At 46.5% G+C, this 13,193-nt stretch overlaps 1 protein-coding gene across 1 annotated transcript in view; it reads right to left on the bottom strand.

Annotated features, from left to right (window-relative positions):
- The window catches only part of Sfrp1 (secreted frizzled related protein 1), a 46,158-nt gene that overhangs the window by 25,685 nt on the left and 7,280 nt on the right, over nucleotides 1-13,193 (bottom strand). The gene's annotated exons all lie outside the window — the stretch shown is intronic.

The raw sequence follows: 13,193 nt of genomic DNA, 5'->3' as shown, positions 1-13,193 counted from the left end.
TAGCTGAATAGCTGAAATTACAGGGATGAGCCACAGTATCTCTCTCTCTCTCTCGCATTGGAGTTTGAGCTCAGGTATTCTACCACTTGGGTCATGCCTGCAACCCATGTTTTAGGATTTAGGCTTCATCTTTGCCAGGACTGGCCTAGACTTCCATCCTCCATATCTTCAGCTCACAGTAGCTATAGGTATGAGCCATTGACACCCAAAAGATCCTCCCTTCTTTAGCATGGCACTCAAGACACTTCCTGAGTGGATCTTTGCCTACTTTCTTATCTATTTTTTCCATTTTTTTATTGTCAAAGTGAAGTACACAGGGGTTATAGTTTCATATGTAAGGCAGTGAGTACACTTCTTATCCAACTTGTTACCTTATCCCTCATTCTCCCCCGCCTCCCCCTACCTCCATTTCCCTCCCCCCATGAGTTGTACAGTTGGTTTATACCATATAGTTTTGTAAGTATTACTGTTGCATTGGTTTGAATTTTTATGCTCCTTTCTAGACACTTACCACCAAATGACCTGATCATAAAGAAACTCACCATTCTCCAAAAACACAATACCAGACCTCCACATCTTAACCTCTACGTCTGTCTGTGGGCAGCAGGACATAGATTCCCACTCCTAGTCATCCAGCGTGTGCTGGAGGTGAGTAAAAAGCCGGGCACACCCTGTCTCTGGTGCCTTTGTCCTGGCTTTATCTGGCCGCTGCCGCCGTCACCAAAACATGCTCAATTCTGTCTCCTTAAGCAGGCTGCCTGAACTTTTCCTCTCTGACCAAAATCTTTGTACTATGAAGGCTCACTTGGTGTGCCTCTCTAGCTGTGGACTTTTCCCTGGGACACTAAAACTGGGTTCCTGGAGAGAGCTCAGTGAGACCCCAGCTGCACCTCCACCATCTTCCTCCACCTCCTTCATCTTGACCTCTAATTGGCCTTCTAATCTTCCTGTGCCCATTTTTCTGCTCAACAAATTTGCAATTCCTTGCAGGATGCATGTTACGTCTTTTCCACCTTGGGCTCCTTCCTAGGAAGAATTATTTGCTCTGTACACTGCTAGAGCCCAGCTCTTGTCTATTACAGGCACTTCATTTCTGTGTTTGCACAGAAATTCTGTGTACTACATGCACTAACCAGTGGTGACCCTCACCCACAATACATACAATCCAATCCACTGGCATCGAGTCTCCAATAACACTGTGTGCTGAAGTTTCTCCTGACACATGGCTTCCAAAACAGAAAATACCACAAAGAGCAGTATAAGCATTGGAGCCTGAGCTGCAGAACAGAGGCACCTCAGAAAGCTGTTGGTAAATTCAAAGCTTTGCCTCAAGCTGACCCTGGAAATGGCAGCACGAGCGGCTGCCGTGGTCCTTACAACAGCTTACCCCCAGAGAGCTGTCATCCTCGCTGCCAGACCTTACCCGCTCCCAGCTCCCAGCACGAGACACACTGACAAGGGTCCTCCCGCCTCCCTGGGCAGCTGTCGGCTGGGATGCACACTCCCAGCACAATAACACAACTTAATAAGCAACCTGTCACCAGAGAGAATCAGCCACCCAAATCTCCTGTGGGCACTGTATGTCTGGCCAACAAGAACTTTATCTCCCAAGCCCAGGGCAGACCTTGGGATTCAGAGCACCTGGAGAGAAGGAGGGTGTCAGAACTCTACTGTGAACAGGACTGACCTGACAACTGCTCTGCTGGGCTCCGGCTGTGACCCCTCTTTCCTGAGCCCCAAAGATATGACTAGTTTTGTGTGCACATCCAAAGCCACTTTTGGTGGGGTGGAGGTGCTAGGTTATCGGATTTTGCATAGGCAAAGGACCCTCTCTACTCCACAGAAGCCCCAAAACTGGCTTCACTGAGTCTTCACAGGAGTGCCTGGACTCTGAGTGTATGCACACACACACACACACACACACACACACACACACACACACACACACCTGTTTTACAACAATGCATGTTAAGAGTAAAGAATCTGTAACTGGAGGAGGCTGAGTGCTAGCTGGCATTCAGAACCTTGCAGCGTCTGGGCCTCTTTGAGACCCTGCACAGCGGAACAAAAGCCCTGACTCCAGTCAGCTGCTCCCTCTGGGAAGAGGCAGCTTGGGCTGTAGACTGTAAAGGCCAGAGGCTGTCTGTATTGGTGGCTTTAACCTTCCAAGCAGTTTGCCTTAGCAGCTTGCTGGGAGCTGGCAAGCACCTGCCTGTCCGCCCGCCTGCCCGCCCGCCCACCTGCCCGCCTGCTGTGGCTCGGCTTTACTTGCCTGCGTCTCTGACTCAAGCCACAACCTTACTGGTGCTTTTCACTTCAGCTGGCTCCGCTTCAGAAGGTCCAGTGTCTCTGGGACCTCATCACCTTGCAACCAGGAATCAGAAGGACCATCCAGTCCCTCTGTCACCCCTCAATTGTCCAAGATTTCTGGCCAGGAATAACTAGGACAGTACAAAAATTAGTTGTGACAATTGACAAATGACAACCTGACATTTATTTCCTGACAGGCAGAACACTTAGGTATGAGCTTAGATGCAACGGTACGAAAGAGCATGCTTAGGTAATAATGTCATCTTGACATTATTTGTTGGGATCTAACTCCTCCTGCTGCCTTCATCTTCTGATTCCTGGAATAGACTTTGTGACTTTTCCTGTTAGGCACTTGACAGGATCGGTAGCTACTCACCTCCTCCAGAGCATTCCCCAGAACTGCCTCAGCCCTGTAGGGGACTCCTGGGCAATAAAGCTCCATTTACGGAGCTGAGCGCGAAGGAAGTCTGGGAAGGATGTGGGCGATCTGTCAGTTCAGGAGCCACACGAGGCGGGCTGGCGTGGCCATACCACTGCAGCTGGTTTCCACGGGACCTTGTTCACCTTCAAGTAGCCGCTGTGTCTCGGCTCATTTCTAATCCAGAAGCTACAAGTGTGGAGGTAAAGATTTCCTTCAGCCATAAGCTATTTCCCAAAGCTAAAAGATGCCAGTATGGATTATGAATTAATTTTTGAAGGGCCACAGAAGTGAAGGGAACACTTCTAAGACAATTTCAAGAGGAAATATCCTGTGGAAAAGACTGACAGTAGGACTAGGGAAAGCAAGTGAGGAAAGCCCTCATAACCCTGCCTGAGAAGAATGAGAATCTGGTTTAGGAAGGCAACTCTATGGCCTGAGTACTATTTTGGCACCTCTTCACAACTCACAGACACCATTTCAGAATTTGTAAATGCTTTCCCCTATCTCTCCCCTAAAGAAAACAAACCTTTTATCCCCCCAATATCTGTAAGCCAGTAAACACCTATTAACTGCATACCTGTTCCTCAGAATAGCCTCATCTCATACATCTGCAGCTCCTCTATAAACCCAAGAGTGAGTGTGTGTGTGTGTGTGTGTGTGTGTGTGTGTGTGTGTGTCTATGGAGACTGGAACTCAGGCTCTCACATTCTCACTCAGCTTTCTTGCTAGTCTCTAACACTTCTGCCACATCTCCAGTCTGGCATTTTGCTGGTTAACTGAAGGTGAAGTCTCACAGACTTTTCTTCCCTGTCTAGATTTGAACCTCGATCCTCATGCCTCAGCCTTCTAAGGAGCTAGGATCACAATATGAATCATTGGGGCCCAGCAATAGGCATGTTTTATTCTTAAGACCCAACCATGAGAACAGTGGCTGTGCACAGGAGCCCAGCACCTACCCTGGATAGCCACCTGCAACAAATGCAGTATCAGCTCGGCTCTCAGTCTTGCTCTTCCCCTGCCCAGCAAGGCGTTAGAGAGAAGCATCAGGGCAGAGTGTAAGTTCCAGGAGGAACCCAAGCCATCTCTAAATCTGGTCCTACAATAAGGACTGCAAAGGATTACTCATGTAATCCTAGCACTGCAGCATCTGGGATGCCAGGGAATGCACAACTTGTTGCTCAGTGGTCCCTCCCTGCAAAACAACAAGCAGTTGTCTATTGTCTTTTCTATCATCACACTCATGCTGTCACTCTTCAAGGTGTCCCGGGCAATCACTTCTGTCTGTTCAGAGTACCACCTGCCTCGGACATTCTCACAGAAACCTCTGAAAACCATCACATAGCAAAGCCAGAGACTCAAGGAAGCACGTGTAGTGCTAGTGCCTCTGTGTGTGTGTGTATGTGTGTGTGTGTGTGTGTGTGTGTGTTGTGTATGTGTTAGGGTTTCAATTCAGGGCCTGGGTACTGGCTGTCCTTCAGTTTTTTGCACAAGATTGATACTCTACCACTTGAGCCACAGTGCCACTCCTGGATTTTTGGTAGTACTTTGCAATTAAATGTCTCACAGACTTTCCACTCCTGGCTGGCCACACACTGCTATCCTCAGATCTTAGCCTCAGAGTAACTAGGATTATAGATGTGAGCCACCCATACCTACAGGGCTTTTTGCCATTAGAATTCAAACTCAGCAGAATGCAGGTGATTTCATTCTCAGTCCCTGTGCCCAGGCCCCACCTTCCAAATCACTCAGCAGGCCCGACCCCCTGCCAATTTCATTCAACAAATGTCTGTTTTCAAAGAAACCTAAGCTGGCTACTTCTGGTTCACTTCTCTCAAACCACATCACAGCCTGGCTGTGTTGCTGCAGAGACGGTCTGGAGGCCCAGCCCCCCTCGGAACCAGGAAGCCCCAGAGGCCAGCACTAAGTGGCCCTCAGCCTCAGGAAGGCCCACGCCGTAGGAACAGCTCCTGCCAGGGTCGACTGTGCCAGTCTGCCCAGGAAGCCACGTTGGGAATGACAGCTCTAGTGACAGACAGTGCCTCTTACATGGCGAAGCTGTAGTTCAAATATTTATTGTATGTGTCTGGCTTTCACACGGAATTTGCAACCTGTCAGTCACTAGTGTTTACCTTGGTAGAAATTCACGGGGAATCTTAGTCTGAACAGGCCCAGAGTTTATTTTACTGCCAGATAAACAACTTTCTTTGATAAATCATCCGTGTGACAGTGTTCCTGAAAGACTAAACAAAGATTTGAAGCACAAATCCATAGGCCTTTGAGAAGCCTTCCAAAGCTAATGCATGTTTAATTGGCTGCTCGAGCAGGCTGGGGCAGGGCAAGGGCCTGACATTTCTTTAGCCATTTGTTCTCCTTGGGAAAAAAAAAAAGTTCAGATTGGAGCTTCTGGCTCATTTTTGCAAAACTGGATGAAAACTACCAAAATTTAAATGCTCCTTTGCTTCTGAATATAGTCTATTTGGGGGGTGGGGGTTGAATATCAAAAAGCAGCTGTTGAAAAAGAAAAGGAAATCTGCCCCCAAGGTATTGCTTGAGAAAAAGGGGAGGGAGAGAGAGGCACAGCAACACAAAAGGACTCTAAACCCTCCATGAAACAGACCCCAATAAATTATGAGGGAAATATATTAGGTCTAAGATTTCTTAAAAGCACACAAAAACACAAAGAAAACTTCAGGGGGCGTGTCCTGGAACTGGTATAGGTTCTGGCCTAATTGTCTAATGGTTTCTAAGTTGTAGGGTGATTTAAGAGTGTCATCTAACTAAAATCAGACCTCCTTCGCATCCAGCTGTGCAGGGGAGAAAAGGGCAGCCTGGCGTGGGGGCAGGATTTGTGTTTTGGTGTTTGTTTTTGTTAACTACAGTACCTTAAAGCTGCATGAAATTTAAAAATGTTTTCCAAAGGGGTCTTTTAAAGGACCTTCAGTTTAATCTTCTTCTGACCATGGAATTAACCAGAACATTCCATTCCAATTCTTAATCCACCTCAGTGCCCCCCCCCCCTCCAAGCTGATTCCATGAGCGCTTATTCTCCGTCTTCCTTAGCTAGGTTTCATCTTGAAATAGTTCTTTTCACTAAGAGATCATTATTACGAATTGAATAGCAGCCATATTCCAGGAACTGGAATTAATTAATTAATTAACATAGTAACATTGGAATTGCCATCCAAACTTTGCAAATGGTGAAACCAGGCCCAGGGAGGCTAAGAGACTTTCTGGTGGGTCGCTCAGCTTGAAGGACTGGGATTTGATCCAAGTCTGTCTGGCCCAGAGCCTGCCTGCCTCTCTACCAAGAAGAAATCCAACGATGGCTGAGTTCCTTCAGTGTGTGAGACACAGGCATCAGTCCTTTTAAATTCCACACTCAGAGAGCAAATGCCCCTTGACTAGGAGCGACTTCCCCACTCCTGGCAGGGCAGGAAGTGCCATGCATGAGAGCACAGGAAGGTGAGAGGGTTTGAGATCTGGCCTAACTGCAGGGCAGTGCTGTAGGAGGAAAAGCTGCCAGAGGTCCAGGTGGAGCAGCCTTGGTCAACCAAAGGACTACCTCCTTCATCCTACCCTTCTGTCCGTACAGGAGAGCATGAACTGGATGATCTTCGAGGTCTTATTCAACTCAGCCTGTCCCTGCAGTGACAAGCTGCTACAGATAAACAACACTGACCAAAGACGTAGGCAGCAAGCCTGGGCTGTGACCAGCTCCTTAGCCTTCTCACCCTCAGCAGAAAAGCTTCAGAAGAGAAAGGTGTACATGGGGGTAAATGCTTCATATTACTGTTTTTCTCCATGAGAGCTAGTGGACACATCAAGAGATCAGCTTGGTAAAATAAGCCAAAAATGCAAGGAAAATTACTGTATGACTGTATCCCCATGAGGTTCTTGAGAGTAGTAGGAGGCAGAAACAGAGGCTGCTGGGGAGAAGGGCAATGCTAATGTTGAATGGTTACAGAGTTTCAGTCTTGATGATAAGAAATCCAGAGACTGATGGTGGAGATGGTTGTTCCATAATGTGAATGAACTTAATGCTACTGACTGAACACTTAAAAATGGTCAAAATTGTACATTTTAGATATGTTACCATCAAGAAAAGCAGGAAGTGAGTGTGGGAGGAGGGGAGGGAAGCAGGGAGGGAGAGAGGCCCAGGCTATGTATGCAGTGAATCAGGACTACTCATGACCAGAGAATCACAGAACGGCAGGATGGCGAACCTTCCAAAGACACCTAGACCATACTACTTGGCAACTATCCATCCCAAGAAACAACTTTATCAGACCTGGACTTAGCCACAGACAGTAGGAGGCAGGTGTCCGCTGATCACAAGATCCCTAACTCTGTCTTGGGACACAGAGAAGCCTTCATTCCAGCATGATGCTGGGAGTGAAAAGAGAATTGAGTGGAAATGCTGACCACAGAGGACAATACTTCTAAAACTTGCCCCTCATTCTTTTGGTGAAACCCATGAAGGAGACCTCATCTGCCAGAACAGACTTCGGGTCACTTACTTCCATTTCCAGGGCTCTGGGTTCAGCCTGTGAGGTACTACGTCATCTTATCGGCCCCTACAGCAATCCCCACCTGGGCGTCTGCTACCATCTCACTGTGGGAAATCGAGTATAAAGAGGTTTGCATTGTGGTAGGCATGCAGATTCCTCTTGGAAGGAAGCCAAAGAAAATGGAACTTAGTTCCAGAAGATGCAATAGCCCATCCATGGGTCCTGGATGCTATGTCCTTTCTTACCCTTCACTACACTCCCACTCATTTTAAAGATGCTAGTAAAACAAAGAAATGCTCATTGAACCAGTTAGATTCAGGAGCTAGTGGCAGACCAGTGATGGAGGAAGAATGCCCTAGGCTCACCAGAGAAGGGCATTTGGTTGGCTCTCTATGCTTTCCCTTGTGGTTCCTTTATGTGTGACTTTAGCAAAAACAGCCCAGGGATCTGTTCCTTGGGCTGGACCCCAGGTTTGGGGCCCACTATGAAATCTGAGCCCCTAGGTGGGCAGGAAACTAACCTTCCAAACATCCTGCCCACTTGAAAGCTTTGAGGAGTTTAGAGTCTTCGCACTGTCTCCACACTCGGTGCCCATTTAGAACAAGCTGTTCAACCTGGACCACAGATTCCATCTCCAGTTGCCAACCTCATGTTTTCTCATACAGACAACACCATAACAACTGCCCAGACATTCACAGATTAATGGGAGGGGTATGTGTTTTTAATTGTGTGTGCCAGTTCTGGGGCTTGAACTTGGGGCCTAGGCACTGTCCCTGAGCTTCTTTTGCTCAAGGCTAGTGTACTACCACTTGAGCCACAACTCTACTTCCAGATTTTGGGTAGTTAATTGAAAATAAGAGTCCTAAAAACTTTCTTGCTCAGACTGGCTTCGAATCGTGATCCTCAAGCCTGTGGAGTTAGCTAAGTTTGCAGGCAGAAGCCAATGGTACTCAGTTATTTTATAGATCTTCAGAGACTGTAAGACCCAACTGTTTGCAGTCTACCATCTCTACGGCAGGGTGGTAATTCCTTCTTCCCTATCTATTTCATTTTACTTTGACCTAACTAGATTGCTAGATGTCAGGGCTGTTTTTCATATATACACATAGCGCTGAAATACCCCAAACAGGGCAGTCAGTTTTCCTTGAAATTAACAAACAAATGCAATATTCACTGGGAAAGGAGTTCTCTCCTTTACAAACAAGGAAGTCCAATGTCCAAGTCCCTGCCATGTCCTGTCCTTCACATGCCCTTGTGACAAATTTATTTTATACCTATCACATATGAGACACTGTGCCAGGGCCTATTTAGGTACAAATAAGCCTTGTTTTGTTCACCATAAGACTCAGATTTGCTTCACATTTAGCATTAAGTATGTTTTCTTTGTCAGTGGTGCAAATCAAATCCTGCATCTCACAGTTTTCCAGCATCTACCATCAGGTAAAATATAGCATGAGACACAGAGCTTGTTCTCAAGTAACTTACAGCAGCTTCAGTTACTGAGCTGGCAGTGGAGCTCCTCGTCCCTGAGAGGAAATGCAAGGTTTGGTTTGGAAAGCCTGAGCCTACTTTTTGCAAGAGAGCAGGTTACGCTGCTCTGCAGAGTGAGGCTCTGTCTTTCACACAGCAGCTAAGCCAAGTATCCTGAGAGACCTGTGAGGCAGAGTGAAGACAGGCGCGCGGAGGTGCTAGGACCCCAGTGGACATGTCTGCTAGGAAATGCTCCCAAATGCTGGCTGTTAAAGTGGATTTTTTTCTTTCCTATTTGACTAATTTTAAGATGCAAAGTACAGCTCTTTTTTTCTCTTGATGAGGAAATATATAGAATATATAAAAAGAAAGTCCTTCCAGAAGGCAAGGAAAATGTCTGGGGGCAAAGAAATCTTTTCCACAGCAAGAAAATACTGGACTATGGAAGTTACCATATGAGTTTTCGAGCTCAAAAAACTAAAGGGGCCGGTCTCCCTTAGCAAAAGCACTATATTTCATCAAGAAAATGTCTACCAGGAAAGCTTCGGGGGCTACAGGAACTGGAGAAGCAGCTCCAGAACGTGGCTGGTGGCAGGATTCTAACCTCAAAGCAGTTATAGATCTGATCTTCATATCCCTAAGGTCAGCGAACCTGGGAGGCTGGAAGGAGGCAGTGAAGGGGGCTGTGGGCACGGAGCTGTTAACAGCAAGATGATTAGTGTGGCAGCTTGCAAATTCTGTTCAAGAAGCCAACAGGGAACCCTGCTGCCCTATAGCAGGAAAAAGCAGAGAACAAAAAGCAGAGTTGTGCACCCTGACTGAAGCACAGCAGGAGGCTGGACACCATGTTGAATCCCGAGACTGCGCCATCTAACTTTTGGCTTTCCACATCGGGTGTTTGGTCCAAGCTGATCCAGCTGCATTCTGAGCATCAGTGCACAGGCTCTGCTGCTGCTGTTTTCCTCTGCTGGGGAAAAGAAATGTGCCCTGAACAGAGGGGTAGAGAGAGCGCAGGGGTAGAGAGAAGACAAATGGCCAGACAATCCTGCCAAAGGGCTGAAAAATCACACTGCCCAGGGAGAAAGTAAATGGGCTGGGCATGCCCACACCACACAGCGACTGTGAAAATCTGAGAATGTGCTGGCTGGTATGCATGCCGACCCCTAAGGAACACACTTCCCTCTTTCTGGAGCTCACAGAGTGCCTTCCAGTAACCCATGCCCCCCCCAACCCCTGCAAGGCCACTGCTGCGGGGGGGTCAAACATTCTTGTTCTTCTCTGTTGTGTCTCTATTTCCAAATATCAGTGTTTCCTAACTGAATCTCACCCGTGTGGCTGACTACCTTGCTTACTTAAAATGAAGGCTGCCTTCTCTAGGGTCCTAAGAAAGACACCACTAAGCTCAACCCCTAAGAAGGGATGAGAAACTGGGAGGGGGAAGGGGAATTCAAAGTGCTGTTTTTTTTTAAGACTTTCATAAGAAGCCAAGCACTGGTGGTTCATGCCTGTAATCCCAGCTACTCAGGAGGCTGAGATCTGAGGGTCACAGTTCAAAGCCAATCTGGGCAGATAAATCTGACTCTTATCTCCCATTAACCAGAAAGGGGAAAAAAGCTGGAAGAAGTAGAGGTGTAGCTCAAGTAGTAGAGTATCATCCTTGAGCAAAAACGCCAAGCAACTGCACAAGGCCCTGAGTTCAAGCTGCAGTACTAGCACATACACAGAAAAGAATCTCCCAAGCACAAACCTAAGAGAGTTTGTGTCTATCAAAGCAGCCTAGCACACCCAATCTTCCCATTCTGCAGAGGAAATACATCAATGGTGAGTTCTCAGCACATTCATCGCCTCAGAGGCGGGAAAGGCAGTCCCAAGGTGAGTGAAAAAACTCTAGGTAAATGTCAGACTCCTCACTTACCAAAAAAGAGGACTTGATAGGATGGTCCCAAGATCCCAGAGAACCTTATGACCCCAGGAAGGAAATAATGCCTGGGCTAAAGAAGGAAATAATGCTCTGGACACAGTCCAGAGCTAACCACACACATTAACCATTCTGGTTCGCAGTACCTGGTAGCTCCCCAGCAAGAGGAAAGGAAGATTGTCCATCATCCCAGGTGAGTTAGCAGAGCCCTCTTTAGCCTACTACCCTAAATTCTAAGTCAAACGCATTCAAGCTCTTCAGCCAAGATCTACGAAATGTATCTATTTTAACTGTCACAAACCCTCGGTAGACAGGGAGACTTGATGACAACTGGGCTTGGTAAGTTGGTAAGTTCCAGACAAAGATTCTGAGCTTAAAGATCTGGTGGTCTTTTTTTCTTCTCTTTTTCCTTTTTCTTTTTTTCTTTTTTGGTCAGGTCCTAGAGTTTGAACTCAGAGCCTTACCCTTGCTAGGCTCAGTGGGTGCTGGTATTCTACCACTTGATCCATGCCTGCAGCTCAACTTTTTGCTGGTTATGCCAGAGATGGTCTCCCAGGTTTTTCAGCCCAGGCTCTCTTCTACATGCAGTCCTCCAGATTAGGAATGAACCACCAGTACCTAGTTCATGGAGCACCTTTGCTCAGCTTCAGAACACCAATTTTGGCCTTAAGTTCCCACAACCCTATCTGCAGCCTGGGTTATGAACTGTCATAAATACCTAGCAAGTCCCTGATTACTGTTTGGTTAAGACTTAAAAGACTTTAAAAAACTTAAAATTTAACTTGTAGCTAGGCATTTGGGGACCATAGCATTGAGGCATGTTTTGTACTCAAAAAATGTTGAGTAAAGGGATATATGCATAGAAATGATCAGACACATGGGATTTTGAGTTTCCTGACAGGAAATTCATCACCTGCCAGTCACCTCCATACACTGGCTTCCAGGGGCCTCTGTCACTCCTCCCCAATGAGCTGAACCTGATTAAGTTACATGAACACAAAGCAGCACCCACTAATGCATTCATGACCTCCCAATTTCCCTAGAAATATGATTCCTGGATTTTGAAAATGTCAGGGGGCCAAGTTCTAAATGTGAGTGCTATGATTTGCCATGTTTGAAGATGAATGAAATTCAAAGAGCAGCCCTTTACTTGTCCTTCAGTTATCCTTTGGGATCTCATCCATAACTGGGCTCACTCTCCTGCCATAGTCATGTAACAAAAGGCTTCTTGCCAGGATACTGGAGAGATATATTTGTGGCTTTGTTTCCTCTACGTTCAAATGTATGCTTGGGAAAGAAGCCACTATACCTTGATAGATGAAAAGCTTATTGCTGAGATAGTATGCAACTGTGTGCCCACGGACTATTGAGCAGGAGCCCTGCCTGACTCAGCCCGGTTTGGGGAAGCCCAATGCAACAAAAGTGTGAACATTATGAAGAAAATGTTAAGCCAGGTACCAGTGGTTCATGTTCATGCCTATAATCATAGCTACTCAGGAGGCTAAGATCTGAGGATCAAAATTTGAGGACAGTCTAGGCAGCAAAGCCCATGAGACTCTAATCACCAAGTAACCAACAAAAATCCAGAACTGGAACTCTCGTTCAAGTGGTAAAGTACTAACCATAAGTGAAAAAGCTCAGGGATAGCACCAAGGTCCTGAGTTCAAGCCCTAGTACCAATACACAGACCCCCGTCCCCATTCCACACACACCACAGAAAGAAAGATAAGTAAATGAAATGGTAGGACCATTAGTTACATGAAAGGACAATCAGACTACATGTATCACTGCAGATGTCTTCAACTCTGAGTTCATTTTGAATGTTAATAAGTCAGGCACGGTAGTGTACACCTGTAATCCTAGCTCTCCGTAGGCTACAGCAGGAGAACCACAAGTTCAAGGCCACTCTGGAAAACAGAGCAAGTCTCAAAAACATAATTAATTATTTTTAAAATAAAATAAGGAATGTCAGCAAGGAAAGGGTGTGACTCAAATCTCAGCAGTAGAATGCGCTGGGGACCAACTTTTTCCTGGAGGTATTATCCTCCTCCAAGACCCAAGGGGCAGGCAGGGACACCTAATGTCAAAATAAAAGCCACAACCAAGGTACAATCCCCTGAGGCTCTCTGGAGTTGTGGGTGCTGATGGGAATTTTCTTTCAACCCAGAGCAATGAGGGAGAAGGGAGAGAAACTCCATTTTGTGATGTCAGCTCTCAATCTGAATTCTCCAACCTTACATTCTGTTGCAAACACTGGGTGTGTGCATGCCATGGTGTACAATGTCCTCTGTCTCATGTGTGCTCCCACATGTATGTGACTCACCCAGACATGGGACTTTACTAGTACTCTTTCTTGTACTTTATCACATCTGATTGAGGACTCCCATTACCTACCTTTATGTTTGTCCTAGTAAGAATTTTGTAAGAAATCCTACCTCAGGGACACAATGAAGAAATTAGGAGGAATGTGTTGTTCAGCATCATGCTGAACTTGTCCTTTGGTAAACTTCCCCTGTCCTGGGCTGTTTCTCTGCATCCATGAAAAGCAGAGACAGCAGGAAGAAGC

Source organism: Perognathus longimembris, chromosome 21, assembly GCF_023159225.1.
Source record: "Perognathus longimembris pacificus isolate PPM17 chromosome 21, ASM2315922v1, whole genome shotgun sequence".
Lineage (NCBI taxonomy): Eukaryota > Metazoa > Chordata > Mammalia > Rodentia > Heteromyidae > Perognathus > Perognathus longimembris.
This window is presented reverse-complemented; position numbering and strand designations above follow the sequence as displayed.